Source organism: Aquarana catesbeiana, linkage group LG08 (genome assembly GCF_042186555.1).
Source record: "Aquarana catesbeiana isolate 2022-GZ linkage group LG08, ASM4218655v1, whole genome shotgun sequence".
In the NCBI taxonomy this organism is placed as follows: Eukaryota; Metazoa; Chordata; class Amphibia; order Anura; family Ranidae; genus Aquarana; species Aquarana catesbeiana.
Genome location: NC_133331.1, coordinates 242,678,968 through 242,692,985, shown reverse-complemented (window position 1 = coordinate 242,692,985; position 14,018 = coordinate 242,678,968).

Here is a 14,018-nt window from a genome sequence, read left to right as displayed (position 1 = left end):
AATCAAAAAAGGAGGACAAGGGATTATCACGGTGCCAGAGAAAGCAAAGGTAAAGAGATGAGATAGCGAGTATAAAAATACAAAAATACTTTATTTCACAAAATATAGATTTCAATACATACAGGAAATGATAAAATCATTAGCTGAGATTTACATATATAGAATACATGACCAAAGTGCAGTATAGGTGGGCCGAAGATGGGCGGCCTTCAAAGCAAGAGCTCAGTTTCCTACATGTTTCGCCAAAGCATTGGCTTCCTCAGGGAATGGTAAGAGCTAGTTTGAGTATATAAGAATCTATGCATAGAAATACAAAAAACATGATATAAGCAAACAAAAAATATATAAACCATGAGGTATACATTGGTACAAATGCTGATATATGTAAGGGTACATGGCTGGACTGATTCACAAACAGGAGGCCTGCATACTGATCCCTAGGACCGAGAACATACCTGAAAGCCAAACACCCAGGGGAGGCCCGTCGGAGGGACCCCAACCGAGGAGACAGAGCCGCACCGTATCTATGTCTGCAGGGGGCATATGTAAGACCTGGCAATCAAATATATTGTGAGTTAGAAGAACATAGAGACTATGCTAGCTAGAGGTGTGTATAAAACACACCGAAATTAGGAATATACGTGGGGTCAAAGACCGTACGTAGAATATATAGGGCCACAAGGCCTCAAAAAAACTTACACTTTAAAAACAGGTTGAATGATGAGACCAAATCGCCTGGAGAGGACTAGAGAGACAAGCTTAGCAGACTGGCAGGGAGATGATTACTAATCTGAAAAAGTTTGTAAGACATATAGCTGTACAGGATCACTGCTCACATATTATATGAGAAGTGATAGATAAGAGCTTGTCTATGGCAGAAAGTCCTAGGAGAGGGTAAATAGAAACTAAGTTAAATACATAAAGAGAAGTTCTTCAAGGGTACTGAACGGTGGGAAGCAATAGAGAGTTACCTGGCCAATGTGTGCAGGCTTGTGCCGGCTTATATATCCCCCCCACACCCGATCACATATTGATCAGGTGTGCGCACTCGGCAGTACACCAGGGCCTACAGGGTCCATGATGCACCGCGGGCGCCAGCTCCAAAACACCCAGGTCCAGTGTAGCCAATGGGAGGTGGAAGACGCCGTCAGATGGTCCGGCAGTGCAGCCCACGATTCCCTCAGCTGTTGGAATGCCATCTGACGGCATCTTCCATCTCCCATTGGCTACACTGGACCTGGGTTTTTTGGAGCTGGCGCCCACAAGTGCATCGTGGACCCTGTAGGCCCTGGTGTACTGCCGAGTGCGCACGCACGGACGCCTCCACTCAGCGTCCGCACACCTGATCAATATCTGATCAGGTGTGGGGGGATATATAAGCCGGCCCGTCCCTGTATCCAGCTGGACTTGACCTACGCCTGCACACATTGGCCAGGTAACTCTCTATTGCTTCCCACCGTTCAGTAGCCTTGAAGAACTTCTCTTTATGTATTTAACTTAGTTTCTATTTACCCTCTTCCTAGGACTTTCTGCCATAGACAAGCTCTTATTTATCACTTCTCATATAATATGTGAGCAGTGATCCGATAATGCAGCTACTTGTACCTTTAGGGTACTAGCTGCCAATCCCATCACCATTCCTTCATGGAGAAACTCTAAGACTGAAAGCATTTCCTGTGGTGAGAGCTTTTTAGCCATGCACCAGGAATTAAACCGCTTCCACGTTTTGAAATAAATGGCTCTGGTAACCTCCTTACGGCTATTCAAGAGGATAGAGACCAGCTTATCTAAAAGACCTTTTCTCTTTAAGATCTGCCCCTCAGTAACCACCCTGTCAGCTTGAGGTGCTTGATATTTGGATGATGAAGGGGTCCCTGGGTTAGAAGATCTTTCCGCAGTGGAAGAACCCAATAAGGTTCTACCGCCATCCTCTGTACTGTTGCAAACCAAGCCCGTTTGGGCCAAAAAGGAGCCACTAGGATCATAGTCGTGGCCTCTTTTTGTAGTTTCTTTAAGACCAAAGAGATCATCTGAAAGGGGGGAAAGGCATAGCACAAGTGGAAGTTCCACGGATGTGCCAGCGCATCCAATCCGCTCGCTTGATCTTGCTTGTTTAGTGAGAAGGCCTTTACCTTTGTATTCTTCTGGGATGCAAATAGATCTATTTCTATTAGCTTTTGGAATATTTATGTGTTCAGACTCCATTCTGCTTCTAGTATTCTTTCTCTGCTCAGAAAGTCTGCTAGTAGGTTCAAATCCCCCTTCAGGTGTACTGCTGTTAGGGACTTCAGGTTGTTTTCTGCCCAGGATAGAATTTGAAGGGACGAGGATAGCAGAATCCTGCTCCTCGTTCCTCCTTGCTGTGGCTGTGGCGTTGTCCGACAAAACTTAGATGTGGTGACCCCGGACTAATTTCTCGAAGGCCCATAGTCCTAGGAGAATAGCCCTTAGTTCCCTCCAATTGGAGGATCTCCTGGCTTCCCAGCTTGTCCAACTCCCCTGAGCCATCTGTCCATCCAGGTGGGCGCCCCAACTCCAAGAACTTGCATCTGTTGTCAACCTCTTCTCCAAGGGAAAACACCAGAGCAGGCCCCTGTCCAGGTTTGAGTGGTTCCTCCACCATCATAGCTTCCTCTGAACCCGTGGAGGCATTTTTATCAACTTTTCCAGGGACTCTCCATAGGACCAATTAGTCAGAATTGCCTGCTGGAGATCCCTTGCATGTAAACGTGCCCATTTCACTGCTGGTATAGTTGCAGTGAGGAGCCCTAAGACCAACATAGCTGCCCTGAAATTGGCATGTTTCTCTGGGTCTTTTTTACCGCAACCTGAAGCTTCTCTATCTTCTCCTCGGGGAGAAAGATTCTCTCCTGAATGGAATCGATAGTATAACCCAGGAATTTTTATTGTCTGTGATGGAATCAAGTTTGATTTTTCCTTGTTTACTATCCAGCCGAGACTCTCCAAGTGTCTCTATCTTTTCCAGATCCTTCACTAGTAGATCCCTTGTCTTGGCAAATATTAGAAGATCGTCTAAATAAGGTACAATCGATAGTCCCTGCACTCTGAGTGGGGCTAAGGCCTCTGCTAAGATCTTTGTGAATATCCTTGGAGAGGATGACAGCCCGAAGGGGAGTGCTCTGAACTGGAGATGTTGGATTGAGTCCCCCCTTTTGATTGCAAAATCTTAGGTGCTTCTGGGATGCTGGTGCTATAGGCACATGAAGATATGCATCTCAGGTCTATGGATGACATAAAACAGTTTGGGGTCAGGAGACCCTTTACTGAAAAAATTGTGTCCATTTTGAATTTTTTGTACCTGATAGATCTGTTGAGAATCTTCAGGTTCAGAATTAATCTGAATTTGCCTGAAGGCTTCTTTACCAGAAATATGTGCGAATAGCACCCCTGTTCTACTTCTTTGGGAAGCACATTCGTAATCACTTTCTGTTGAATCAATTTCTGTAAGATTGATGTCATTGCTACCGATTTCTCTGGGTCTCGGGGAGCCTGGGTTACGTAAAAACGCACAGGTGGGGGTTGAGAAAATTCCAGTCTGTGACCCTCTAATATTGTTTTGAGCAGGGGCGTAACTACCACCATAGCGACTATGGGGCCTGCAGCCAAGTGGGGCCCAGTGAGGATGAGAGCACCGCTGGCACAGTCTCCCAGCCAGGGGAAGAGAGAGGAGAGGAAGAGGCAAGCTGTGACCTGTGCCCAATGCAGCGTGACCTGTGCCCAATACAGCCTGGTCTGCCTGTGCCCCATACAGCCTCAGCTGTGCAGAGGAAGAGGCAAGCCACCCGGATCAGCAGAGAGCTGAATCTGCCCGATGTAATAGCTTTCATTAGAACTTCCAGTGTTCCCGGGGCTCACGTCACATAGCTCCACCTCTTGGCCCGGCGCCTTTGATAGACAGAACGCCAATCCAATGCGGGACATGTGACGTCATCAAAGGCATCAGGCCAAGAGGTGGGGCTATGTGACGATGAGCCCCGGGAAGACGGGAAATTCAAATGAAAGCTATTACAGCGAGCAAACCCGCTCTCTGCTGATCCGGGTGGCTTGCCTCTTCCTCTGCACAGGTGAGGCTGTATGGGGCACAGGCAGACCAGGCTGTATTGGGCACAGGTCACACTGCATTGGGTATAGGTCACGCTGTATGGGGCACAGGTCACGCTGTATGGGGCACAGGTCACGCTGCATTAGGCACAGGTCACGCTGTATGGGGCACAGGTCACGCTGTATGGGGCACAGGTCACGCTGCATTGGGCACAGGTCACGCTGCATGGGGCACAGGTCATGCTGCATGGGGCACAGGTCACGCTGCATTGACACTAGGCAGCTGGGGGGGGCTGTTTGCAGGGGGGCCCCCATACAACATTTTGCTATGAGGCCCTGCTATTTCTAGTTACGCCCCTGGTTTTGAGGATAAACTGACTGTTATCGTCTTCCACTGTGAAAAGGTTTGTAACCTTGCTCCCACAGTTGGAGGACAGTCACTGGGTTTTTGTATTTGTGGAAGGGGGGCGAAATAGTATTCCTGACTTGCCCCTCCCTCTTTGAGACCTCCTCTTTTGTATCCGGGGATTTCCGAAAAGCACAAAAATTTTTATTGCCCTGAGGAATCACCTTTTTCTTTATAGGGAAAGCCTTTTTCTTGTCAGCCGTTCTGTCAAGTATGGCTTCAAGACCCGGGCCAAATACCAGATCTCCCTCAAAGGGTAGACCGCATAATTTTGTTTTTGAGGCTGTATCCCCGGTCCATGTTTTGACCCATAAAGCTCTACGAGTTGAATTTATTAAGGCTGAGGATCTGGCTGACATTCTGATTCAGCTGAAGCATCTGCTATATACCCCACTGCTTTTAGTAGCACCGGGAGTGTATCTAACAGATCTTTACGAGGAGTTCCCCCCTCAATATGAGCTTTCAGCTGCTCCAGCCAGTGTTTCAGATTCCTGGCTACCACCGTTGAGGCCATGGCTGGCTTCAAATTTGCTAAGGTTGACTCCCATGCTTTTCTTAATAGGGAGTCCGCCTTCTTATCCATGGTATCTTTTAGGATACCCATGTCCTCAAATGCAAGGTCAGTATTCCTTGATACTTGGGAAAAAGCTGCGTCAAGTTTTGGTTTTTTGTTCCAGACTTGCGAGCTATCCTCTTCAAAAGGAAATCTCCGTTTGAGGGATTTTGAAAAGAAAGGGGCTCTCTCTGGGTCCTTCCATTCCCTTTTTATAGTTTCCGATAGAAACTTATGTACGGGAAAAACCCTGTGTTTTTCCTCCCCCAAGCCTTGGAACATCTTATGTAAGGACAACTGGGTTTTATTCTCTGTGATGTTAAGGTTAGTGTGGATAGTTTTTAGAAGATCGTCCACCTCCTCAAGGGATAGTTTGTACCTAGAAGGAGAAGTCTCTTTCTCTTCTTCCGCTTCTTCGTCAGAGTTTGGAAAAGCACTACACTCTTCATCCTCAGTCACTGCCCCCTCTGGATGCAGAAACAGAGGAATGAGAACGGGGAACTGTACTGCCACTTGCAGCCGGGCGTTTATCCAGATAGGACCTGAATGATTCAAAGGTTTCCGCCAGTTCCTTCCGGAAGGAGCTCAGTAATTCTCCTTGCTGAGTCGCAGGAATAGCAGGAGTGGTTTCCTCCTTAACTATATCTGCAATACAGGACCTGCATAATATCTTTGTCCAGGAATCCCTTAGTATACTTTTACATGACGGACATTTCCTTTTAAAAGGAGGGGAGGAATGTTTGGTCTTTTCTTTAGCTTTCTGAAATATACCAAAGGAAAAAAAGATACCCGCTTAAAAATCATATCCAATAGATAAACATGCTGTACAAAAAAAGGGGGAGTCAACCCTTTAACCCCTATGCTTTGTTACCACAGCCAGTGAATCACTCCACAGATCCACTTCCAAATAAATAATCATTTTTCCTGTTTGCAGTACACAGGAGGAGTGATTTGCAGGCTTCCACCTTCCCCATAGAATTTATAAGAAGGGAAAAACTTTAAACAAATAATTGCCCATAGAGTAAAGGAGACAGACCACTGTCCCTGCTTACCTGGGCCTGGCTGACTGATGTGGCTCCTGCTACTGCCGTCTGATCGTCCTCCATTGCTGACAGAACTACAGCGGCGTCTGTGCCTTTTTATTTGATTTTCCCGGGCCGCTCACCGCTGTGAGGGCCGGAAATTTCGTCAGCCACAAGACAGCCCCCTCGTCCTGCGTTCCAGCAGCCGGAACCGGAAGCCGCGTCGCGCTGCTAGAAGCCCCCGCCCCCAGTCAGAATGACAAGCCATGCCGCCGGTCTATAGGAGAGGGATCTTCAGCAGCCTGGCTCTCGCTGAGCATGAAGAGGAGGGGACGCCGGAGTATCCACCGCACGTAAGGGAGGATGCTGGGCTGTCTTTGAGAGAGCAAAAAACAAACTTCTACCGGTATGCCCTATACTCTCCATTATGGCAGAGGAAACACTACAACTGAGGCCATGGTGGAAGCGTCCGGTCTTTAAAGAAACTGACTGCAGTGTTTCCTGGGAAAGTGGGTGGAGCTGCGCTCTCTCCAGGTGCTGTCCTGAAAGACGAAGGGAGAAAATGCATGGAAGACAGACAAAAAGCAAAATTTGCTAGGACCAAAAGATCCTAGAAAGGAGCTAGGTTGTTACTCCTGACTAGACAGAAATAAACTGAATACCTAGAGCAGGGAGGGGGTTATATACTGAGGACAGCCCATGGGCGTAGCCAGGTGTTCTGCCTAGTCCTACTCCTGCGGAGGCGTCATAACCCAAATGGTCAAGATTGAGGCGCTGTGTCCATCGAACGAAAGAGAAATAAGTATTTGATCCCCTACCTACAATAATGCTGGCTCCCACAGACTGGCTACAGTATGTGGTACACAGATTAGTCCTGTGGATTCAAGAAGGTGCTCCTGACAACTCGTTATGTATATAAAAAGACCTATTCACAGAATCTTTCTTCCATTCAAACCTCTCCATCATGGGCAAGACCAAAGAGCTGTCAAAGGACATCAGGGACAAGATTGTAGACTTGCACGAGGCTGGATTGGGCTACAAGACCATCAGCAAGAAACTTTGTGAGGAGACATCTGTTGGAGCGACTATTCGCAATTGGAAAAAAAATACAAAATAACCATCAAATCGCCCTTGATCTGGAGCTCCATGCAAGATTTTGCCTCATGGGGTAAGGATGATCATGAAAAAAGTGAAGGATCAGCCCAGAACTACACGGGAGGAGCTTGTGAATGATCTCAAGGCAGTTGGGATCACAGTCACCAAACAAACCATTGGTAACACAATACGCTGCAAAGAATTTAAATCCTGCAGGGCCTGCAAGGTCCCCCTCTTCAAGAAGGCAGATGTACAGGCCCGTCTGAAGCTTGCCAATGAACATCTAAATGATTCAGAGGAGGATTGGGAAAAAGTGCTGCGGTCAGATGAGACCAAAATTTAGCTCTTTGGCATTAACTTGACTCATCGTGTTTGGAGAAAGAAAAATGCTGCCTATGACCCCAAAAAAATTTTGTTTTGGGACTGTTTCTCTGCTAAAGGTAAAGGTACTTTGCTGCATTGAGGGGCCAAGAATTCTAAAATCTTGGATGAGAACCTTCTTCCCTCAACCAGAACACTGAAGATGGGTCGTCCAGCATGACAATGACCCAAAACATACTGCTAAGGCAACAAAGGAGTGGCTCAAGAAGCAGCCCATTGAGGTCATGAAGTGGCCTAGCCCATACCCAGACCTTATTCCTAAGAAAATTTATGGAGGAAGCTGAAACTTCAAGTTGCCAATTGACAAGAAACCTTAAGAATTTAGAGATCTATAAAGAGCGGACCAAAAATCCCTCCTGAGATGTGTTTAAACCTGGTAACCAACTACAAAAAAATCTTACCTCTGTGCTTGCCAACAAGGGTTTCTCTACCAAGTACCAAGTCCAGTTTTGAAACGCTCACATGTAAGTATCTGTTATCAGGCACAATTCGATCTCGCAGCCGATCCAAGCCTCACTCTGGATCCCGCCCGAATACCGGAAGTCTCCTGTGGAACAGGACGCCGGCTGCATGGACAAACAGAACACACTACCATCCTGATTGCAGAGATCGAATGTGACTATACTGGACTCCCCTGTGCCTGATAACAGATACTTACATGTGAGCGTTTTAATGCATTTGGCTATTAAATTTCAAACAGTCTTACTAAGAGGCGCCTGTTGCTTTGTTTTTTTTTCTCTTTACATATTTGGAGTGGCTTCAACTCCCTTCACAAGGCTGCCCTATCAATACAGACTGTACATCTCCACACAGAGCTGTTTATGCTCAAAGGACTACTGTATGAACTTGCATTGCGTACTATCATACTATAACCTGCGCCGCAACCCATTGTTGTTGTTAAGTCCAGTTTTGCTTGGGGGTCAAATACTTATTTTACTCACTGAACTGAAACTCCATTTAATACATTTGTATCAGGTTTTTTTCTGGATTTTTGGTTGATATTCTGTTATTTAAAATACACCTATGATAAAAATTATAGACCCTTCACTTCTTTGTAAGTGGGCAAACTTACAAAATCTGCAGGGGATCAAATTATTATTTTCCCCACTGTGGGCACAGAATCATGCTGTCGTTGGCTGCAGCCAATCAGCAGGGTCCTGGACAAAATCATTGTCCAGGACCTACCGAAAAACTTGTTCTGCAGCCAGTGACAGCGCAGGTTACCAGGGGAAGCACGCACACACACTAATGTACAGGTATGTTACTCTGCCTGAATGAACCGTTCGGCCGCAAGACAATGCAGGCGGGCCGTCGGCAAGTGGTTAACAAAATTATCCAGAAGCTATCACTCCTTCGGAGTTCTCCCGTGCTCTCTCTGTGTATTCATCTGAGAGATTTGTGAAGGGGGGGAGCAGAAGTGGTGGATAACCTATCATGAGCCTTGCTTGCCTAATCTGTTCTGGGATAGGCATATGGGTCTGGTAAGCGCAATCCTTGATTGGTGCAGGGAGCACTTTTTAATGCAACTAACTCAAGCACCTGGGAAGAAATACTCGGTGATGAAAACTTTTAGACAACACTCCCCTGGACCCTGTATTGGTTTGGACATTAGGAGATAGGAGGCTGTACAAGGCAAGGCCACCAGCTCCAACATTGCTGCACAGAAGCAATGACGACCAGTAAGGCAACTTCCGGAGAGAAGTTCTTGGTCATGCAGACAGGCCAACACTCAAGCCACCGAAAAGAAACAAGGGTGAACCCCCAGAGCAAGGCAAACCAATGCCACCAGCACACCAAGGACCTCCAGAGTGGATCCAGAGCTTTAATCAGTGATCTCATCGTTACAGCAGATTGTAACATTGCAATCACATGCCTGATGGTGTCCTGCGTGGGTCTGAAACATTTCAATCTGCTGTAACAATGATCACCGATTAAAGCTCTGGACATACTCTGGATGTCCTTGGTGTGCTGGTGGCATTTGTTTTCCTTGACTTGACACAGTTCCAGCCGTTGGTCACTACAGCACCCGTTTATATGCACAGCCACTTCTACAGGAACGTGTGCCCAGAGCCTCGCACCAAATTATATATACGCCTGTCAGGTGCGATGATAAAACTTCCAAGAGGTAGACATATGCACCTGCAACACTGCAGATTACCAAGCCCGACAACTCCATCCGGCTTTCAATAGCCAAGCTGTCAAAGCAAGAGATGGCAAAGCAGCGAGGTAGACTGACCACTGGGACAGGAGGTCTTCCGAGAAAAGGGACCAGCCATGGAGCATTCGTGACCAGCCATACCCTGCTGGTGTACCACAGATAACGAGGTTAGACAGGAGTCACCAGATGACTGGAAACCCTTCAACCTCTATACTGCGGAGCAGGCATGGGCGTAGCTTGAAAAGAGAAAACACAGAAGGGAGGCGATACTGATTCCACTGCACCACCTGTGTATCTGTCGTGTTCACCAGGGGGTCGTGTATTCCTGCCACAATACTTGGAACCGTCCGATGGGAGCAGAATGCCAGAAGGACCACATCCGGAGTTCCCCAACGTAGGCAAGCTGCCGGAACACATCCAAGTGCAGGGACCATCCCCTCTGAGCCAGCGTCTGATAGCCAAGTATTTTGTCCTGACAGTTTGATGACGGGGATGTTCACAAAGGATACAGCTGGAACAAAGCATCCCACCCACCGTGAAGTGTGAGGTAGCTTCATCGGCATCCCTGCGCTTGTCACATCACCTTGATTTACCTAGGCCACCATGGTAGTCCAAAAGGATCCTGAGTGAGAGCCCTGGGAGGCAATCCATCCAGTGCTCCACTATTCCCAGCACCAGGACATGGATAAGCAGTCAAGCTTCCTGTGGTGACAAGCGACCTTGACTCAAACTCAAGCCCTAGGACTCCTTCCCAGCCGAATTTGCTGGCATTTGTGGTGACCACTGTTCAGCAAAAGGGGGAGAAAATACTTTGCGGCCCATAGAAGACAGGAGACCTCAGAGGAGGAAGGCCCAAGTCAACCAGTCCAGACGAATCTGGCCATCCAGGGAGTCAAATGTTCACTCCCAAATCTACAAATTCCTTCCACAGAAACCTCATATTGAACCCATGCATACAGGACCACCATGAAAGCGGGCACCATCAGACCCAGAGTCTGCATGCAAGACCACAGGGGGGACCACGAGCAGAAGACCCATTGGACCGCAATCCAAATTCCAGGGTAGTCCATCGGGAGAAAACAGTGACCTGCTTCGAGCCAAAATCAGTCCCAGATACTAAGTCGGCTGGTCAGGGTCAAGGCAGACCTTGCAGCTCATGCTCATCTGAAGCCCAGCAGGGAGCACATTGTGATCTGCTCATTATCCACCAGTATGGAGTGAGTCACTGCTTGCAGGGCGTCCAGGCAACCAAGCACGGCAGTCCCTGGTTGTCTCAGCAACGCAAAGACCGGGTCTAACATCTTGGCGAATACCCCAGTAGTGGTGGCCATACTGAAAGGGAGCACCACAAAATTGGCAATGCACATCCCCAACGTGTAAATATGCATCCTTGACGTCAGAAACTGCTGAACCTGCGCAGAGAATTTCAGGCCCTAGAGAGCCAGCATTGGTCAGTCCTCAAGACGCCTAGAACGGCAAACAGGCTGGAATAAAAACTCCTGCAACTTCTGGTCCGGAACTGAGTGCATCATGCCCCAGAGAAGCAGATCGGGCACCACTCCCTAAGATTTCAAACAAGACGGGGAGAGGGGAAGAGTGGAGAAAGAACCTGACTTAGGGCACTTAAAGGACCTTGAATCCTGGTAAGATGAGCCACAAAGAAAGGCTGGGTAGGCGCAGAGAAGGGAGGACCCTGCTAACATCACAGCTCCTTGCCCGCCCAAGAATGAGGGATAAAGGCACTTCCGGAGGAAATGGAAGACGGGTGTTGGGGCACTAAAAGGCCACTCGACCTGGAAAAGCAATCCTGCCAATGCTAGCTCCATGGAAAAAAAAGTCCAGTATCCCGACCCTGGAGAATAGGAGTGGCACCCTCTATGAGGGATTCTCCCTCCCTAGGAGGGGAGGGGGCCCAGCCAAGGGTGAGGAGGGGACACTGCAAAACCAACCACCCCAGGGAGTACCCGCACCCCACACTGTGCCCGGGGAGGGAAGGGACATCTACTTACTGATCCAGCAGAGCATGTGGGTAAAGCTTGTGACAGATCCTCCTCTCCAACAAAGTGGGGGCTGTCGGCCATGGTAACACTGATATGTACTCCAGTCACGTGTGTCCCTATGCGACATTTAACTCGTTGGCCTCCACATGTCGGGGCTCATCGTGGTTGACCCAGCGCAGATCTGAAGGTCTGCGCTTGTTCGTTGGCCAGACTAGGATGACCACATGGATTTCCCGGCTGTACATTGAAGATCCCCACCCGTTAAATATCAGGTTTCTGTGATGTAAAAAATTAGACAAATATAAATAATTTGAGACCTTTTTCCACCTTTAATGTGACCTATAAACTGTCCAACTCAATTGAATAACAAACTGAAATCTTTTTACTTCCCTCCACCTAAAAGATTTCAGTTTGTTGTTCAACTGAGTTGTACAGTCTATAGGTCACATTAAAGGTGTAAAAAGTTCTGAAATTATATAGCGGTGTCTAATTTTTTTTACATCACAGAAACCTGACATTTTAACAGGGGTGTGTAGACTTTATATCCAACTGTATCTGTGTCCCAGAGTCTTCTGGATATCTGTGCATCTTTGTAGCACATTTATGTTCATTTGTCTCTTACATTGCTGTCACAGTATGGGCACACTGCAGCTCTCCTGCACCTCCCGTCTTCGCCTGCTGCTACACAAGCAGGCTGAAAGTGGTTTCAAGATTCCAAACTTCTGGCTTTAAGAAAAAAAAAAAAAAAAAAAAAAAGAAAGAAAACTAGTCAATTGCAACTGTTTTTGCAGATTAAGCAGAGGAAAACAATATGGAATCACTCAATTCTGAGGAAGGAAAGTATGGAATCATGAAACAAAACACTACAGTACACCACTAGTACTTTATTGCACCACCTCTGGCTTTTATAACAGCTTGAATTTTTGAACTTTGCCTTATGGCAGTTGCCAGATCAGCTTTGCAGGCTGGACCGCAGGAACGGTTTCACAGCTTATGAAGTCTCATCCTGAAAAATATCACCAAACATCCTGTCAATTGATGGAATAAGAAAAGTGTCCAAAACCTCAATATAAAACTTGTGCATTTATTGAAGAGTTAATGGCTCATCTCTGCAGTACCTTTACCTCATATCATCAATTCATCAATTATTGTGGAAATTTGCATGTTTTCTTCAGGCAGTCGTCTTCATACATTTCATTGGAATGGCTCCAAAAGTTTCAGTATCATCACCCTGCCCAATGCAGATTTGTAATTCATCACTGATGTTAAGTTGAACCTTGAAATAAAGGACATCAACGCCAATAGAGCTGCATTCGTCTCATGTATGTTTACTTCAGAATATGCACTGTACATACAGCGGATCACTTCTCTGGATCAATAGTGATACAGGTTACAGAGTGGTACAGACTTTTATAGCAAAATTTAACATTGTAGTCTATGTCGGGCAAAAACCCAAAGTTATACATCACAAGTACGCATTTTACTATTTCAACACAGCTTTTGGCCAGCTTTTTGGGTCATCTTGACCTGGCTAATTTTTAAGTGTCAAGTTATTTTGACAAAAAGGAAGAATAATTATTTGGAAGAATTTAATTTGACTTTAAGACAGGGACTTTCCGTATCAACATCTTTCCATATCACATCTTTTCCGAGAATTGTGTCATGTCATTGGCAGAACATTTAATGTCAACTGGTCAGCTACATGTGTTGCAATACCAAAGGAATTCAGAAACATTTTAGTGAAAAATAAGAAATGCAAATTCATGTTGAAGAGGAACTCTGGATACATAGCAAGATATGGCTCATATATTTCATATCTTCACAGCCCCTCCTGTGTTTAGAATTCTTTCGGTATCTCTTTTAAGCTTCTTCTGTGTCTTTAGGTTGATCTCCAGGTATACGGACCACCATCTCATGAGCAGTTCTGACTCGAGACCTTAAGAGCTCAGAAGAACCAATATTAGTACAAGCACGTGTGATTATCTTCAAACAACATTTGCATAACATAGGTGCACATTTAACTATTAGAATTATGAGGACTATAATTCCTACAATATATAGAATGCCATGTAAAATACCAGAAAACCATCCTGCAATACCAGAGAACCCGTTGAGAGGATTGAGCCAGGAGGGCCAGCTTTCCCAGCTACCCTCAACCCAAGCAGTTTGGGTATGTTTTCTGCGAAATTTAACCTTCATTTGTTGTACCTTTTCTGCATGTGAAATGATGGCATCTTCAGGCTTAGTATCATTTCCAATGTAGTTACAACAAGTAGTTCCCACTATGGTGCATATTCCTCCTTGACTGGCCGTGAGATAATTAAGCACCAGCCGGTGCTGC